This window comes from Mus musculus, chromosome 11 (genome assembly GCF_000001635.26).
Source record: "Mus musculus strain C57BL/6J chromosome 11, GRCm38.p6 C57BL/6J".
Taxonomy (NCBI): Eukaryota; Metazoa; Chordata; class Mammalia; order Rodentia; family Muridae; genus Mus; species Mus musculus.
The window spans coordinates 46,648,661-46,664,804 of record NC_000077.6 but is presented as its reverse complement, the minus strand read 5'-3'; positions in this window follow the sequence as shown (position 1 = coordinate 46,664,804).

Here is a 16,144-nt window from a genome sequence, read left to right as displayed (position 1 = left end):
GGGACTTAGAAGTGGCTGATAATGTCATATCCACAGTCAAATGAAAAAAGAAATGAATGGACCCATGCTACCTGCTACTTTGCTCTCAGCCAGCTCCCTCCACATTCATATGGCCCCCTGTTCTGGAAATCATGCAGTCCACAGTGGCCAGGGTCAAGTAACAAGGAAAAATATCTCAATGGATACACTTCTGGCCAAGGCCAGTCAGTTCTAGTCAATGCTCTCAATTGTGACTTCCTCATGTGATTCTGGGTTGTATAGGGTATAGAAGCACAGGTGGGAGTTTGGAACTGAGATAGAAGGAATGACCATCCATACTGCCCACTCGGGGGTAATCCATCCCATTAACAACCACCAAACCCAGACACTATTGCATATGCCAGAAAGATTTTGCTGACAGGACCCTGATATAGCTGTCTCTTGTGAGGCTATGCCAGTGCCTGGCAAATACAGAAGTGGATGCTCCCAGTCATCTATGGGATGGAACACAGGGCCCCCCAATGGAGGAGCTAGAGAAAGTACCCAAGGAGCTGAAGGGGTCTGCAACCCTATTGGTGGAACAATAATATAAACTAACCAGTACCCCCGGAGCTCGTGTCTCTAGCTGCATATGTAGCAGAGGATGGCCGAGTCAGCCATCAATGGGAGGAGAGGCCCTTGGTCTTGTGAAGGTTATATGCCCCAGTATAGGGGAATGCCAGAGCCAGGAAGCAGGAGTGGGTGGGTTGGGGAGCTGGGCAGTGGGAGGGTATAGGGGACTTTCAGGATAGCATTTGAAATGTAAATGAAGAAAATATCTAATAAAAAAATTGATTTTGAAAACAAAACAAAACAAAAAGCACAGGTGGAGATTGCTACCAGGCTGTTATCACAGAGCCTCATCTCACCATGTTCAGGATAGTAAATTTAGCTTTCCCATGAACCAAATGACCATTTTGAGTTGCATTGTCACTTAACACTTCCTTTTGTCTCACTTGTCACTTCCAAGGGTGGCATATAAATGCAAAGTTGTAGGAAGAGCCCCCTGCTCCCTGACTTCATGCATGAGTACAGAATCAGCTCCTTGCTGTCTCAGCCTTCACAGAAAGGTGTTTGAAATGTCCCCTGCTCCTGTGACTCCAGGCATGAGTTAAGGACCGCCTCCCTGCCCCTGCCTTTATTTGTAAGTCTAAGAATCAGCTCCTTGCCCCTCTTCCTTAATGCATGAACGTAAAATCATCTCAGCGTCTTGCTGTCTTTGTGCAAGAGTATGAGATAATCTCTATGCTCTTGTGTCTTTATGCATGGGTGTGGATCAGCTCTCTGCCTGGCCTTGAAGGCAGCAGGGAATAAAGATAAAGTGAAGCAAGTTCCAATTAGCAGCTTATCTAACGATCTCTGTCTTGCTTCTGTACTGGCTGTGATGCCTGCTGATACCAGAAAATGGGTGTGTTGACAGTCATGTCTCCCATTGCTTTATATGCCTCTTGGCCCTGATCACATGGCACTTGTTGGGAGGGAGGAGTGGTGATGAGACCTGCTTCCCCTGGACTTGTTTTCTTTGAGGGTAGAAGCTAACATAACCACTATGCCCCTCGGGGATAGGTGATGTAAATTAGTGGTCACTAATCTCCCTGTCTGGTGCTTTATGATGTTTTAAAACTGTTGCCAATTTCATACCAATGATAATTGTAATATAAATTTGAATATAAATGGTTCCCATAGGCTTATATATATGAATGCTTAGTCCCCAGTTGCTGGAACTGTTTGGGAAGTATTAGGAGGTGTGACATTGTTGGAAGTGGTGTGTCACTGGGGTTGGCTTTGAGATTTCAAAAACCCATGCCATATCTTTTTCTTGCCCTTGCTTATGGATTAGATATAAGCATTCAGCTACTGTTCAGGAGTCGTGCCTGCATGTCTGCTGCCAGGATCCCCAACATGCTGCTCATTGATTCACCCTCTGAAACTATAAGCTCCAATAAAATCTTTGTTCAGTAAGTTGCTATGATCACCATGTCACTTCAGAGCAATAGAAAAGTAACCAAGACAGGAACTCTCTCTGCTGCTACTGGGTAGAGAATGTATAGTCAAGAGACTATAGAATTAGTCTTCATCGAGAGACTAATTCTACCATGTGTTTCTCATGGGCATCGGATACACTCACTGCTCCTACAGCATAGGACGGGGTAAGGTCAAACTGTTACCTGTTCTAAGTTCTGTAGCTGTAATGGACGCTCTGCTTAAGCTATAGAGCTCCTACAAAAGAAACAATGCAAAGAAGGGCTGGGGCTGGAGCACAAAGATAAAGCACATGTCTTCCATATACCATGGCCCAGGTTCAAACTGACGTTGAGCTAAAAAGGAATAATGGGAAAGAAATGACAAGCTTAAAAACAATATTGTAAGGAACTATTGAGTGCTCTTTCTCTATTTCTCCCTCTTTTCTATAGGTCCTTTGGATTCTTTTACAGGACATGGAGTGCTGGGTCACACTAAGTTTCAAACTAACTGAAGTGCTTGCAACTGAACACTTGCTTTTAGGGTACTGACCTGAAAATATTTATGATAACGGCCCTTTATAAAACAGGAGCTAGGTAGGCAGTGATATGGCTAGTTAGTAAAAGCACTTGTTGCCAAGCCAGTTCAATCCTGGGGAATCCACATGGAAGAAGAGAACTAACTCTCACAAGCTATCCTATCTGATGTGTTAAAATAGCATCTCTCACCTGAACACAGCACACTGGGCCCAAAAAGTTCAACGTGTGAAAGGTTTATTGGGAGAGAGAGATGGAAAGAGAGAGGATGGTGGTGGCAGAAAGAGAAGGGGAAACAGAGAGAGAGGGAGGGGTGTTCCCCTTATTTATATGGAAAATGACTTAACACAGGTAAAGGTGGGAGGTGAGCCAAGTGGATTCTGGAAATATGGTGCCTGTTGTCTTGGCAACAGGTCTGCAGGTCATACTGTCACCTATGTGATGTCATAGGTTTGGGAGGTCCTGATGCCAACACTATTTACTCTACACATAGGCCATTGTAACGTTGCTCGCTTGCTCTCTCTCTCAGTCTCTCTCTCTCTCTCTCTCTCTCTCTCTCTCTCTCTCACACACACACACACACACACACACACACACACACACACACACACAAAAATAAGTATAATTCAAGAATTTAAAGGAAGATGTCCTATACTTTCCCTAATTTCCTGCTGCAAATGATAGATGCACATGAGTTTTTCCATCTTTCCAGGAGGGAAAAAAAAAAAAAGATCTACATTCCAAATTACATTGCAGCCCTGACAGAGAAGAGTTCTCAGGGTTTATTTTCTCTGTGAGCAGAGTTATTGAAGGAAGCTGCTCATTAGGAAATGTCAGCTGACACGTTGCATGCACCTGCCAGAGTGTCACTGCTCCGTTCCAGGCAAAGCTTTCCCGTTATTCAAGTCTTGGATTCCTGTGCACACTAAGACCACAAGTAATGGTGGGACTCAGAGCACTTCTGCTGCTGTTGATTTGTGAGCCACAGGTTGAACTTGCCCAATCCAAAACACCTCATTCTGCAGCACTCTAAGCACACACTTGATAATTCACCTGGAAAAATTCATCAACATGAAATTTTCATGCACAGAAATATCGAGTTAATAAATTTCCATTAAGCTATGTATGTAACATGTATGCATATGAATGCTACACCAATTCATATTTAGGCTTGAGTCTCATGCATAAGATATTAGCTATATAGAAACATTCTAAAGTTTTCAGAAACATCTAACTCTGAAACTCCTTGTACAAAGGATTTCTGCATAAGGGGTATTTGTCCTGTTTCTCTTAGACTGGAAGAGAAGACGGTGTCCACTCTCTATCCAAATGTGCAAGGCTTTGTGTTGGGCCTTCATGGGATCTCTCATATGTCAGTGGAGCTAGTTAGCTTTCAGTTATGATTCAGCACCTTGTGGTGGGTCCTGTCAGGACTGACTAAAATGAGCATGCTGGGTCTAGAAATTGCTGATGAAGTCACTTACCACTGAGACAAGACAATCCGCCCAGCCCCCCCCCCATATCCTCCCAATCTCACAAGATGCTTAGATGTCACACAGATCCTACTTTTCAGAGCTGTAACACCTGTTTCTCTATGTACAAAAACCCTTGCTTGAGAGCTGCAAAATACAGTCAGATTCAAACTGCTTCTGTGTTTGTTTCTGTATGTCACAGCTGAATCCTTACCCACCTGCCTGGAGAACCCACATCCCGGGTACCTGGGCCCCATACCCAGCTGGTATGGTCCATGGCAGCTGGTGCTTCAACGTGGGGCTCAAAGCAGGTAAGCTTTATCTCTCCTTTTTTTTTTCCCCCAAATATTTTGTCAGGTAAGGATAGGACCTCGTCAGAGTGCTGCAGACTCCTCCATAGAGACACATCGAGTTAAGATGATGAGAAGGTAAGAGTCATGGAGCGCCGGGTGTGGTGGCGCACGCCTTTAGTCCCAGCACTCGGGAGGCAGAGGCAGGCGGATTTCTGAGCTTGAGGCCAGCCTGGTCTACAAAGTGAGTTCCAGGACAGCCAGAGCTATACAGAGAAACCCTGTCTCGAAAAAAACAAAAAAACAAAAAATAAATAAATAAATAAATAAAAATAAATAAATAAAACAAAACAAACAAACAAAAAAAGAATCATGGAGCACTCATAGTCCAAAACAGAGGCGTGTTCCTGGCAATATTGAGTCATATGTTAGAAAGCAGAGGTGTTAAAACCTCAAAGAAGAGTTTGGCAGCATTTTATGACTTTGTGTTGAGTGTCAGTCCATGGTTCCCAGAGGAAAGAAGCCTGTCTTTAGAAGACTTTATTGCATACACTAGCAAGATTATGCTGAAAGGACCCTGATATAGCTGTCTCTTGTCAGAGTATGCCTGGGCCTAGCAAACATAGAAGTGGATGCTCACAGTCGGCTATTGGATGGATCACATGGCCCCCAATGAAGGAGCTAGAGAAAGTACCAAAGAAGCTAAAGGGATCTGCAACCCTATAGGTGGAACAACATTATGAACTAACCAGTACCCCGGAGCTCTTGACTCTAGCTGCATATGTATCAAAAGATGGCCTAGTTGGCCATCACTGGAAAGAGAGGCCCACTGGACACGCAAACTTTATATGCCCCAGTACAGGGGAACGCCAGGGCCATAAAAGGGGAGTGGGTGGGTAGGGGAGAGGGGGTGGGTGGCTATGGGGGACTTTTGGTATAGCATTGCAAATGTAAATGAGCGAAATACCTAATAAAAAATGGAAAAAAAAATAAATAAAAAAAAAAAGAAGACTTTATTGCTAGATTAGAAGAAGCACTAGGCAAGATGCTTCCTCCCTCTGTGGGCTCGGACATGTTATTAAAACAACTTCCATGGGAAAATGCCAATAGTCTCTACCAGGAACTAATTAGACCAATCAGAAAAAAAAAAAAAAAAAAAAAACAGGGACTGTGCAAGACTCCATCAAAGCTTGTATAGATGCCTCGCCAGCAGTGGTCCAGGGTATGGCCTATGCTGCAGCAATGCAAGGGCAACATTCTAGCGCCTATGTTCAGAACTTAAAAGGAGGCAAAACCCCAAAGGTTTTGTGCTTTTCTTGTGGCCAATTAGGTCATATGAACTGTGACTGTAAAAAAGAAGAGCAGACTTCAAAGTATAAAAGTAAGAAAAAAACAATTCCAGGGGCTATGTCCTTGGTGTAAGAAGGGAAAACATTGGAGAAATGAATATAAATCGAAATTTCATAAGGATGGAACCCCTCTGAAAGACGAGGAGACAAAAAACAGGGTGAGGGGCATGGCCTTTGCCCCGAAAGAAAAGGGTGGGGGGAGAAAAACAGAGGAATGCACAAGTAAACTAAGTCCTCTGGCCCCTGAGGTTAACGTCTTAAGCTTACCTAGAGCAACACCAGGAAGTGCAGGATTAGATCTTGCAGTAGATAAAGATTACATACTCTCTCTTTATGAGAGATTGCAACTAGTAGATACAGGATTTAAAGGGCCACTAATCATTTGGCACCTTTGGTCTTGTAACAGGGAGAAATTCAAATTATAAGAAAAAATTTGAAGTTCTTCCTGGAGTAATTGATTCAGATTTCCACAGAGAGGTAAAAATTATGATTAGGCCATTAAAAGACACAATACAATTACATTAAAACCAGCAGGTAGCTCAGATAATCCTACTCCCTTATATACCTCCCCAATCCAATACTAAAACAAACTAAAAGGGATGAAGAGTTTGGCTCCACAGAAGTGGTAGCTTGGGCTCAGGAGATTACTGGACAAAACCCTTAAAATCTATAAAAGTAGAACGAAAAATATCCAAGGATTATTGGACACAGGAGCAGATAGGTCGTGCATTTCAGGAAAGGACTGGCCTGGGACATGGCCTGTAGTTCATACCACCTCTACTCTGGTGGGATTGGGACTAGCTTCCAATATAGCTCAGAGTTCAAAAATCCTGACATGGGAATGTGAAGACAAAGTGGGTACTTTTAAACCTTACATTGTTTCCCCTTTGCCATTCTCCTTATGGGGAAGAGATATCTTGGGGAAAATGAAGGTAAAGTTAATCACAGATGGAAATGGAATGAGCAGCATTTTATATAGGAGCTGCTGATAAAAGTTCATGGATCAGGGATGAGCCTGTGTGGCTGAATCCGTGGCCCCTAACTCAGGAAAAGACACAGGATTTAGAACAATTAGTAGAAGAACAACTGCAATGAGGGCGTATTGAAGAATCTAACAGTCCATAGAATACTCCTGTGCTTGTTATTAAGAAAAAAACAACAAACAGGCAAATGGAGACTCATACGAGACCTTAGGGCTGCTAATAAAACAATGCATGATATGGGAGCTTTACAGCCAGGACTCCCATCCCCAGTAGCTGTCCCAGAAAATCACTGTGTCATAGATTTAAAGGATTGGGTTTTTACTATAAAGTTACATCCAGAAGGTACAGGAAGATTTGCTTTCAGCATTCCCTCTGTTAATTCTCAAAGGCGATCTCAAAGGTATCAGTGGAAGGTTCTCCCCTAGGGTAGGAAAAATAGTCATTGTCAGAAATGTGTGAATCAAGCCTTAAGATCCATTGGGGCTAAGTATAAAAAGGCTTTTATTTTACATCCCATCAATTACTAAGCCATGCTTTGTTTACCATTAATCACCTTAATACAGATGATAAAGGCTTTACTCCTATGCAAAAACATTGGGCTTCTCTACAGCAGACTGTTACTCCCTTAGTAATGTGAAAGGATCTTTTTAATCACCTTGGGATGAGGATATGCACATGTTTTTCTACAGAATGCAAAAAAACCCAATCGGCACCCTAGACAGATTTATTCAACCCTTCCACCAAAAAAAAAAAAAAAAACTCCATCAAAAACCCAGGAAAGAAAGGAGCAGAAGAAGACGTAATGAGGAAAATGAAGAAGCTAGCTCTCTCTTCTTCACAGGCGTCTTCAGCTCCTCCTGAATTGTCATCTACCACAGGGACAGATCCTCCAACTTGGGGACAACTGAAGAAACTCACCCAGAGAACACAACAAATGATCTCGGGATAATGATAAAATGTGGGCATCTATGCTTCAAGATGGAAGTTCAAGATGGCTTAAATGTGGGTTTAGTTCTTGGGCTTCAGTGCATGAACCATGGAAAACTCGAGAAAAAATTTACAATTATTCTATAGTTAAACCATTTCATAATTATGGAAAATATTCTACCAATCAGTTACTGCCTTTTTATGCATATAGATCTGATACATTTATAAATGACTCTATTAATAGATGGTATAGTCCAGGGTAGGTGGAACCTATTTCTGTTAGTCATTCTCCTTCACGTCATATACCTAATGTCTTTTCAGAGTTATTTAGGCTTTTTGTTATCTAACATGGTTTTACTAAAAAAGCCTAAGGAGTCTCAGAGCACTCCTTTGGCGATTAGATCTTGTCTAGGCTATCCATATGGTAAGCTCGCTGGACAGCCTTCAGATTTGAAAATCACTAAAGTAGAATGATCTTATCAAGTCAGCTGTTCCAAATGTAACTAATTGTTTTGATCCTATCCTAATTAAAAGATATTCAGTTATTTTGCTATTACAAAGACCTTCGTATGTTATGCTTCCTGTAGATTTAAAAGATGATATTTGGTTTAAAAGAGTTAATGAGCTGATTAGACCGAAGCATATTGTTGCAGCTCTAGCTTTAGGCCTTAGTGCTTTGATAGCCATCCTTACTTCACTTACAGTCGCAACAGTTGCTCTAGTTTCAGAAATGAAGTCTGCATATTTTGTTAATGACTTAAATAAAATCTCATTAATACTTGCAAGGCAACACATTATAGATAAAAACTTAGAAGTAAAACTTGATGCTTTAGAGGACATAATTTTAGCATTAGGACAAGAGATAGAAAATATTGAAGTTCAGCTTTCTACCAAGTGGCATGCCAGCTTTCGGTACATGTGTGTAATGCCATTACCTTATAATGAAAGTCAAAATTGGAATTTTACTAAAAACTATTTGTTGGGAATTTGGAAAGACAATGATATTACTCATGATATGACTCAATTTCAAGCCCAAATCTCTGCTAGGAGTAAAGCACAAGTCGAATGTACTGGCATAGAAGATTTGGCTCAGTCTGTTAGCTCTGTTTTACTGTCATTAAACATGGTTAGTTGGCTACACTGGATTGTTGTTATCGCCATGGCTACAGGAATAATTCTTCTTCTTCTTCTTCTCCTTATTTTCCCACTCATCCTCTGACTAGTCTTTTTCTTCATTTCTACAGCCAAAAGAGATAGTTATGAGCTTCAATTAAAAAATAAAAAAGGAAGAGATGCCACACCAACTCCAAGAGTCTGGAACTCTTGACCAGAGAAAATTTATTGAGCCGTAGTTTTCTTGGAAACTCATCTGTTTTCTATTCCTTTTCCTATATATGAGATGTTACTGGCAGCCTAGGCTAATAATACTCTTAAGCGAGTATTGTGGCTACAAAACCATCCCTTGAAATGGAGTCACTAAACATGACCTTATCTCCAGGAAAAATAGTGCTTCACTTTATAGATCATCTATAAGACAGTATTGATAAATATAAACTTTCCCAACAATAATATTTTATACGGTATGTCATCAGAAGTAGGTATTGGTATATTGTTTTAGAAAGCCTTAAATAAAAAGAATTAAAACAGTTTAAATTTATGCTTTGAAGAATTACAGAGAAATAGGGACTAGATGTCAAACAGTAACTGATCACACACATTCATTAGCTTGTTCTTGGGAATTTGCCACTAGCCTTAGGTGATTTTGGTATTTTGCTATACCAAATGATCATAATAAAATTCGTTCTACCTGGCTGTTTTATTGAAACTACCTTTTTTGAAGTTGTAATACTTGGATGATTTTGTATTTTGATGTACCAAATGATTATTGAGATTATTGCTAATGATTATTGTCTGTTCTATTTCACTGCTTCACTGAACACAGCTTTTCAGAGCTGTAACACCCGTTTCTCTATGTATAAAAATCCTTGCTTGAGAGCTACAAAATACACTCAGATTCAAGCTGCCTCTGTGTTTGTTTCTGTATGTCACAGCTGAATCCTTACCCACCTGCCTCGAGAACCCGCATCCCAGGGACCCCCATACCTGGCTGGGGCGGTCCTTGGCACTTAGAGACATGTGAGAATCTGCCACCTGTCATTCATAAAGTGTTTCCATAGGAACGTGGGCTCTGTTCTTATCTCTATGTTGTCAGTGCAGTTGCCTCCTATGGGTGAGCCTGTCTCCTCTGCTCCACCATTCCACATCCTAGTTGGTCAGAGACAAGAAACAGAAGCTCTCAGATCACCAGGCCCTCTTAACCCTTTCTAAAGGGTCGCAGTCCAAAGCTGTAAATACACCAGTCATCCAGTTCTTCGCGGAGTCCCCAAGTGCAGTCCTCATCGGATGCTAGACATCTGTCTTCTTATATCTTCTACTTTGGTGAACATGAGCTGATATTAAAAAAAAAAATAATTGTTGATGAATGATCAGGTCTGTGCTTGGAGCACGGCAGACTTGAGATAGATATTAAACAAAATTTTCTGTGAATTTGTGTGTGTGTGTGTGTGTAGTGGGGCAGATTAAGCAGGGTCTTCTGTATTGAGGATGGCCATGAACCACATTGCAGTGTAAGATGCCTTTGACCTTCTAATTGGTCTTTAGTTGCCTCCCATGTTATGGTCAAAAGTGTGCACCTGTAGGCTGGGCTAAACGAAATTCTTTTGTGTAAACGTTGACCTCTAGTTCTTGGCCAAACTCTCTGGACCTGGTGCTGTCTGAGCTGTGGTAGCAGAAGGCTCCAGTGCTCATGGTGAGAGGTTTAAAGGCCTGTCTGCCCCAGGCCTCAGTGAAGGTCCCTTTAGTTTTCACTGTTCCTTCCAATAGGGTGGGCAAACACCCTCCTGATACACATGCCTCAATTCCTTGTCATCCTGGAATTTCAAGGAAAGATTATGTCACATGGACACTCTGGGCAGGGCAGCCACCCTGAAGCTAATTGCTTACAGTAGCCTGGGAAGATTCAGATCTTGTTGGATTGTTTATTTCCCTTGTTGTCATTGTTCAACTTCTTATCCTGAAATCATTTCAATTGGCTCAAAAATCACATGTTCCTGTAATCATTCAGTTTCATCAAATGTATGTATATGAGCACACCTTGGGACCTGGGTCAGATGAAGAAACTGATATTGCTAACTGAGCCAAGGTCCTTACTGGGAGTCCTGGGATTGGTTCTTCAAGTTTGAATGCTTTGATTGGGTGTGGTCACAAAGGAGCCTTGACTGGGAGATAGCTGGTGTGAGATGAGCCTGATATACATAGCAAGAACCTGTCTGAAAATACACAAACAAACTAGCCAAGGATAGGACTATAGCTCCATGCTATACAATAATAAAAATCAAACATGCTAAGATTATGCTAATCTATACTGAACTATTTAAAACTTAAAAGTAAAGAATACAGTGAAGAAGACAAACATGGTGGTGCATACTTGAAATCTGGCACTCCAGAGCAGGAAGTGTGAGACTCTAAGAGCAGCTTCAGATACAGAGACTTGAGGTTCCTGGGTTACATGACACCTCATCTCAAAAACAAGGAAAAATCCAACCAAGCAAACCTCAAAAAGAGTAGAGTTTAACTTTAATGCTGGGATCCCCCATTCTCTGTCATCCCAATTTAGCATTCCCAATTTCTCCCTGAATGATCTGTATGGATATTTTTTACTTTAAGACCAGCATTATCCATTATAAACACAGTAAGGCCAGGCGGTGGTGGCGCACACCTTTAATCCCAGCACTCGGCAGGCAGAGGCAGAGACAGGCAGATTTCTGAGTTCGAGGCTAGCCTGGTCTACAAAGTGAGTTCCAGGACAGCCAGGGCTACACAGAGAAACCCTGACTCGAAAAACCAAAAAAATAAAAAATAAATAAACACAGTAAGAATTACATAAACAGCTTTATATTTTCTACTATCCATACTTTAAAAAAAGCAGTCATAGTACTTGTGAAATGACTCAGGAGTTAGATGTACTTGCTGCACAATGATGAAGGCTAGACTGAGTAACCCGGTACCCATATAAGAAGACACCACACCCAGAACATCAGAATTCCACTTTCAAAGTGAAGAACAGAAGATGCAGATTGCTGGCTTCCAGTCCAATAGAAAAAAATTCTCATGAGGCTTTGGTTCACAGAGATATCCTGACTCAAAAGTATAAACAGAATGATTGAAAAAGAAGAACCCATACACCCTCACCTGACCTGGATCTGCATGTATCCACACACAGTCGCACACAAACACACACACACATGGGCATTTACCCCACACACACAAATATTTAAAAATACAAAAGGTTATATTAATTTTATAAGCTTATTTTGCTTAACTCAATGTACTATAGGTTTTGTTATTTCAACCTAGAATAGATAGCAAAATCACTCTTTGTTGGATAAGGATTATTTTGAAAAAAGCTATCCAAGATAGGAAGTGGACTGGGGATGAATAGTTTGTTGCTACAGACTGAGGCTGAAATTGCATCTTGAGACTAGAAGATATGAGGGAGTTTTTCAACTCGTCAGAAAGGAGTGTTCTAAAAACGGAACCAGCCTCGGGATAAGTATCTGGACCAGGAGAATGTGGGAAGTCCTAGAAACAGACAGAAGCCAGTGTGGCTGAAAGAGTGAAAACTTCCCTAAGCCATCATTTCTCTTCCCCCAAATGTGTTTGGAGGCATCTTCTAGTCACTCAGATGGTGATCATCCAGACATTTTACCTGAAACAGATTTATAACATTGTCCTCTTTATCTTTAAAAAGACTATACAAGATTGGTTGGTTGATTGATTAGTGGATAGTTGTTTGTTTGTTTGTTTGGTTGGTTGGTTGGTTGGCTGATTGATTGGCAGGTAGATTGGTTAGTGGACAGTTGGTTGATTGATTGGCAGGTAGGTTGGTTAGTGGACTGTTGGTAGATTGATTGGCAGGTAGGTTGGGTAGTAGACAGTTGGTTGGTTGTTTGGTTAGTTGGTCATTTGGTTGGTTAGTCTATTTATTATTTGGTTTGTAGGAATAAGGATACTGTCAGCTGCTCTGGAAATACTTGCTTGAACAACACTTTGCCTACTAATTGCCAGATGGGAAATTATACAACTCTTATACTTCAGGAGCCTCCATGGACAATTTAGTATCACCTGAAAGGTGGATCAGGGTATGGAGATACTTAACTTCGGCTCTTTAAAGACCTCTTCTTACCAAGCAGCCTTGGCCAGCCTGGAACTCTGTGTAGATCATGCAGCCATACAGTACAGATCCACCTTCCCTCTGCCACCCCAGCACAGGCACTACAGATATACACCACCATACCCTGCACTCCCTAAACTTTGGAAGCAGAGACTGTGGTAGATTTACTTCTTTCAGCTCCCCAAGTCTTAGTATGGGCTACTAGTAAACATTGATTAGAAAAATGTCAGTTAATGGCTTCCAGGAAGTATAACAAGAGCCAAGTGTCCCTTCTGCTCCTGTTCCAAGAACTTCTGGTTTCTCTAGTTCATTCTCCTTTCTGGAGTGCAGTTTATTCTTCTGTAAATCTAGAGGGTTGGTCCAGGTGTCAAAGTCCTTTAACTCTTCAAACATCTGAAAAGCAGTACTGTCCGCAGGCCAAGAGTCACACCTCAAGTAGAGATCTTTGCTGCAGTTTAGGAAACAGCCCAGGGCACACTAGTGATGCTCTCACTTACTTAGGCTCTCCTGTAGTTTGTTTATATTAGTGAGCAGATGCTATCTAGTAGGTATATTGGTGACCTGGAGAGACTCAGTTTTCATAGAACAGGTGAGAGTGTGGCCAGGAGATAAGGATGGAATTACAAGAGAGACTTGTCTTCATCCATAAATAGCTCTGGAAGAGTCCATCAGCAGCAGAGCACCAGAAGGAGAAACTAACAAGAAGTCACTTTCCCTCAAGTACAGGTAAGAATAGATGTCTATATAGCCTATGCTGAGGAGAAAAAAATCAGAATAGTGCTCCTTGGACTTTCTGTACCATGTGGGATTCCTTTAAAGATGATGTGGGGTTGAATGTGGGATATTAAACAATGATGCTTGAGTCTCTAGACATTAAGGTAACTTACCATCCAGTAGAGGTCTGTGGATTCTTGGAAAATGAATCATTGTTTAAATGGAATAATGGGTCTTCATAGATGACTATGTAATATTATATATAATGATATGGAAATGGGACCAGGGAGGCAAGGGTACACATATATTTGCAGTGGTGTTCATTAATTTTTGTGGTTTGCAAATTAGGAGATTTTGTAAGAAAGAGCTTGTATGCAGTGTGGCTGCAGACATTGGAGGTTTTGTGTTAGAATTAGGTAGCTAAGGGCAGAAGGAAGGACATTTTGCTTTACTTGGTCTGTTGGTTGATGGGAAGGGAGTGGCTGGTCCAAGAAGATGATCAGTTTTCAGAACTGGGATTCATTTTCCTATGACTGGGAAGCCGATTAGTTCTTTTACTATCAGGGAAATATTTTAAGAAAGGTTTTTAAAACATCTTTAAAGTGTTTGAATCTGTTGAGTTGGATTTCCCAACTCCCTCAGCTTGGAATTTTGGTGGCTGGAGTCCTTCATCTTGGGAAGGCTGTCTCTCCTGATCACTTGCTTCATGAACAACCAGATGGTGCTAGATGCCGGGCTCTCTCCCACCCCACCTCACCCCTCCAACCCCACATCCCTCCCCTGTCCCTACACTGAACTTAAAACAAGAGTCATAGAATATAGCAAATATGCCTCAGTGTCTTCTCATCAGATCCTCGCAACAGTCGTGAAGTCTTACTCTGTACTTTCTATTGTATTACATGTGAGTGTGTGTGTGTGTGTGTCTGTCTGTCTGTCTGTCTGTGCATGTGAGAGAGAGAGAGAGAGAGACAGAGACAGAGGCAGAGACAGAGACAGAGAGACACAGAGAGTGGGAGAGGAAAACAGAGAGGCTCTTCCCTCCTCTGCTGATAGCCCCTCCCCTCATGCACACTCAGGCCTGAGTACCTAACTCATCCCCTGCAGACCCCCAGCCTACAGGAAGTCCTTGTGCTCTGCCTTCTGAGCCCACAGACTGAGAGTCTTGATTCCTTCCACCACGCTGTTCTCCATTGTCTTTTCCACAGTGAACTCCTGCAAAGACTCTAAGGTGCCCTTGCTTGTCAGCCTAGCAGTCACAGCAGTCCTCAGAGGGCACCAGCTCCTGGGACCCCCACACCCCAGCAGTGACTCTCTGTGTCCTTGGGGAGAGGAGAGTCCTCACAAAGTGGCTCCTGAGCCCTGTCCCTGGTGTGTCCCCTGTTCTTCTCCATGGCTGTTCCTCACTGTCCCAGCTGCCCTGCCCTCTCCCCTGTCACAGGCACTCTCCTGCATCTGAACCTTTGCCCGCTCTCTCTTCTCCCCTCACAGCTTTCTGGTTGGCTAACCCTCTTCAGCCTTGCTCAGATCCCTTCTGTGTGACAGTGTTAGAAAGACATTTCCGCCTGACAGTGCAGGGTAAGCTGCAGCCCTGCCCTCCAGCACGGCCCTGAAGCTCCCTGGCCTTGCTGGATGCTTTCTTTGTAGTTTATTTGTTCATGTGTTCATCCTTGCAGGGAAACAGTGAATTCTATATTTTTGTTTTTTAAACAAACATTATTTTCTATATATTTTCTATGTATGTATTGCATGCAATAGTCAATAAACAAACCAGATTTTCTTATGGTCTCATAGCTACATCTTTGATCCATTGATAGAGGCTAGAATCATAGAATCATATGTATTCTGTTAAAGGCAGTAAACAAACATATAAATTGAGTAGAATTTTAATATTATATTACTATTTTCTATTGTAAGTTGGACATCTTGTAATTTTCAAATATCTACTATATTAAAATTATTATAAGCATATTATCACTTTAAAATTTTATGTTTATTGTTTTAAATTATATGTATCACTATGTGTGTATATGCATGTGTTCTTGCGGTGATGTGTACATGTGAACACAGTTGCCCAAGGAATGTTGGGTTATTGTGTATCTCCAGTGATAGTGGCTATGAGCTTCTAAACCAGGGTGCTGGGAACCTCTCTCAGTTTTCAAGTTTTCTGTAAGAGCAGTTGGCACTCTTGACCAATGGGCTGTGGCAGCAGCCTAATGGTAATGTTCTAGTGGGAGTAGTACTTGTTCATCCTCCCTCACACTCAGTCTATGAGTGCTCAAATGGAACTAAAATGAAAAACTTCAAAACCCTTGTCTTGGATGTCTATAGGACAATGTGCTTAGACACAACGACTCACATTTTACTCAGTCCATGTTGCTAATACTGAACTTGGTTAAGGCTTGGGGATCAACGACTGTGGCTACTGAACAGAAACAGCCCACAGTCAACCATGGGTAAGTGCACCTCGATTAGAAGGCTGCTCCTTGCTTAGGGTTCTACCAGGAGAATAGACTCTTCTCTCTGACTTCAATTTTTCTCTTTTTCTGTCTTACTTGTGTTGAGATTAGAAGTGAGACTGAAGGCTATATGTGGGAAGGAGCAGGAAAGAGGCATCTTTCGGATTCAGACAGTCAGGATGAGACCTTCTCAGATACAGTGTG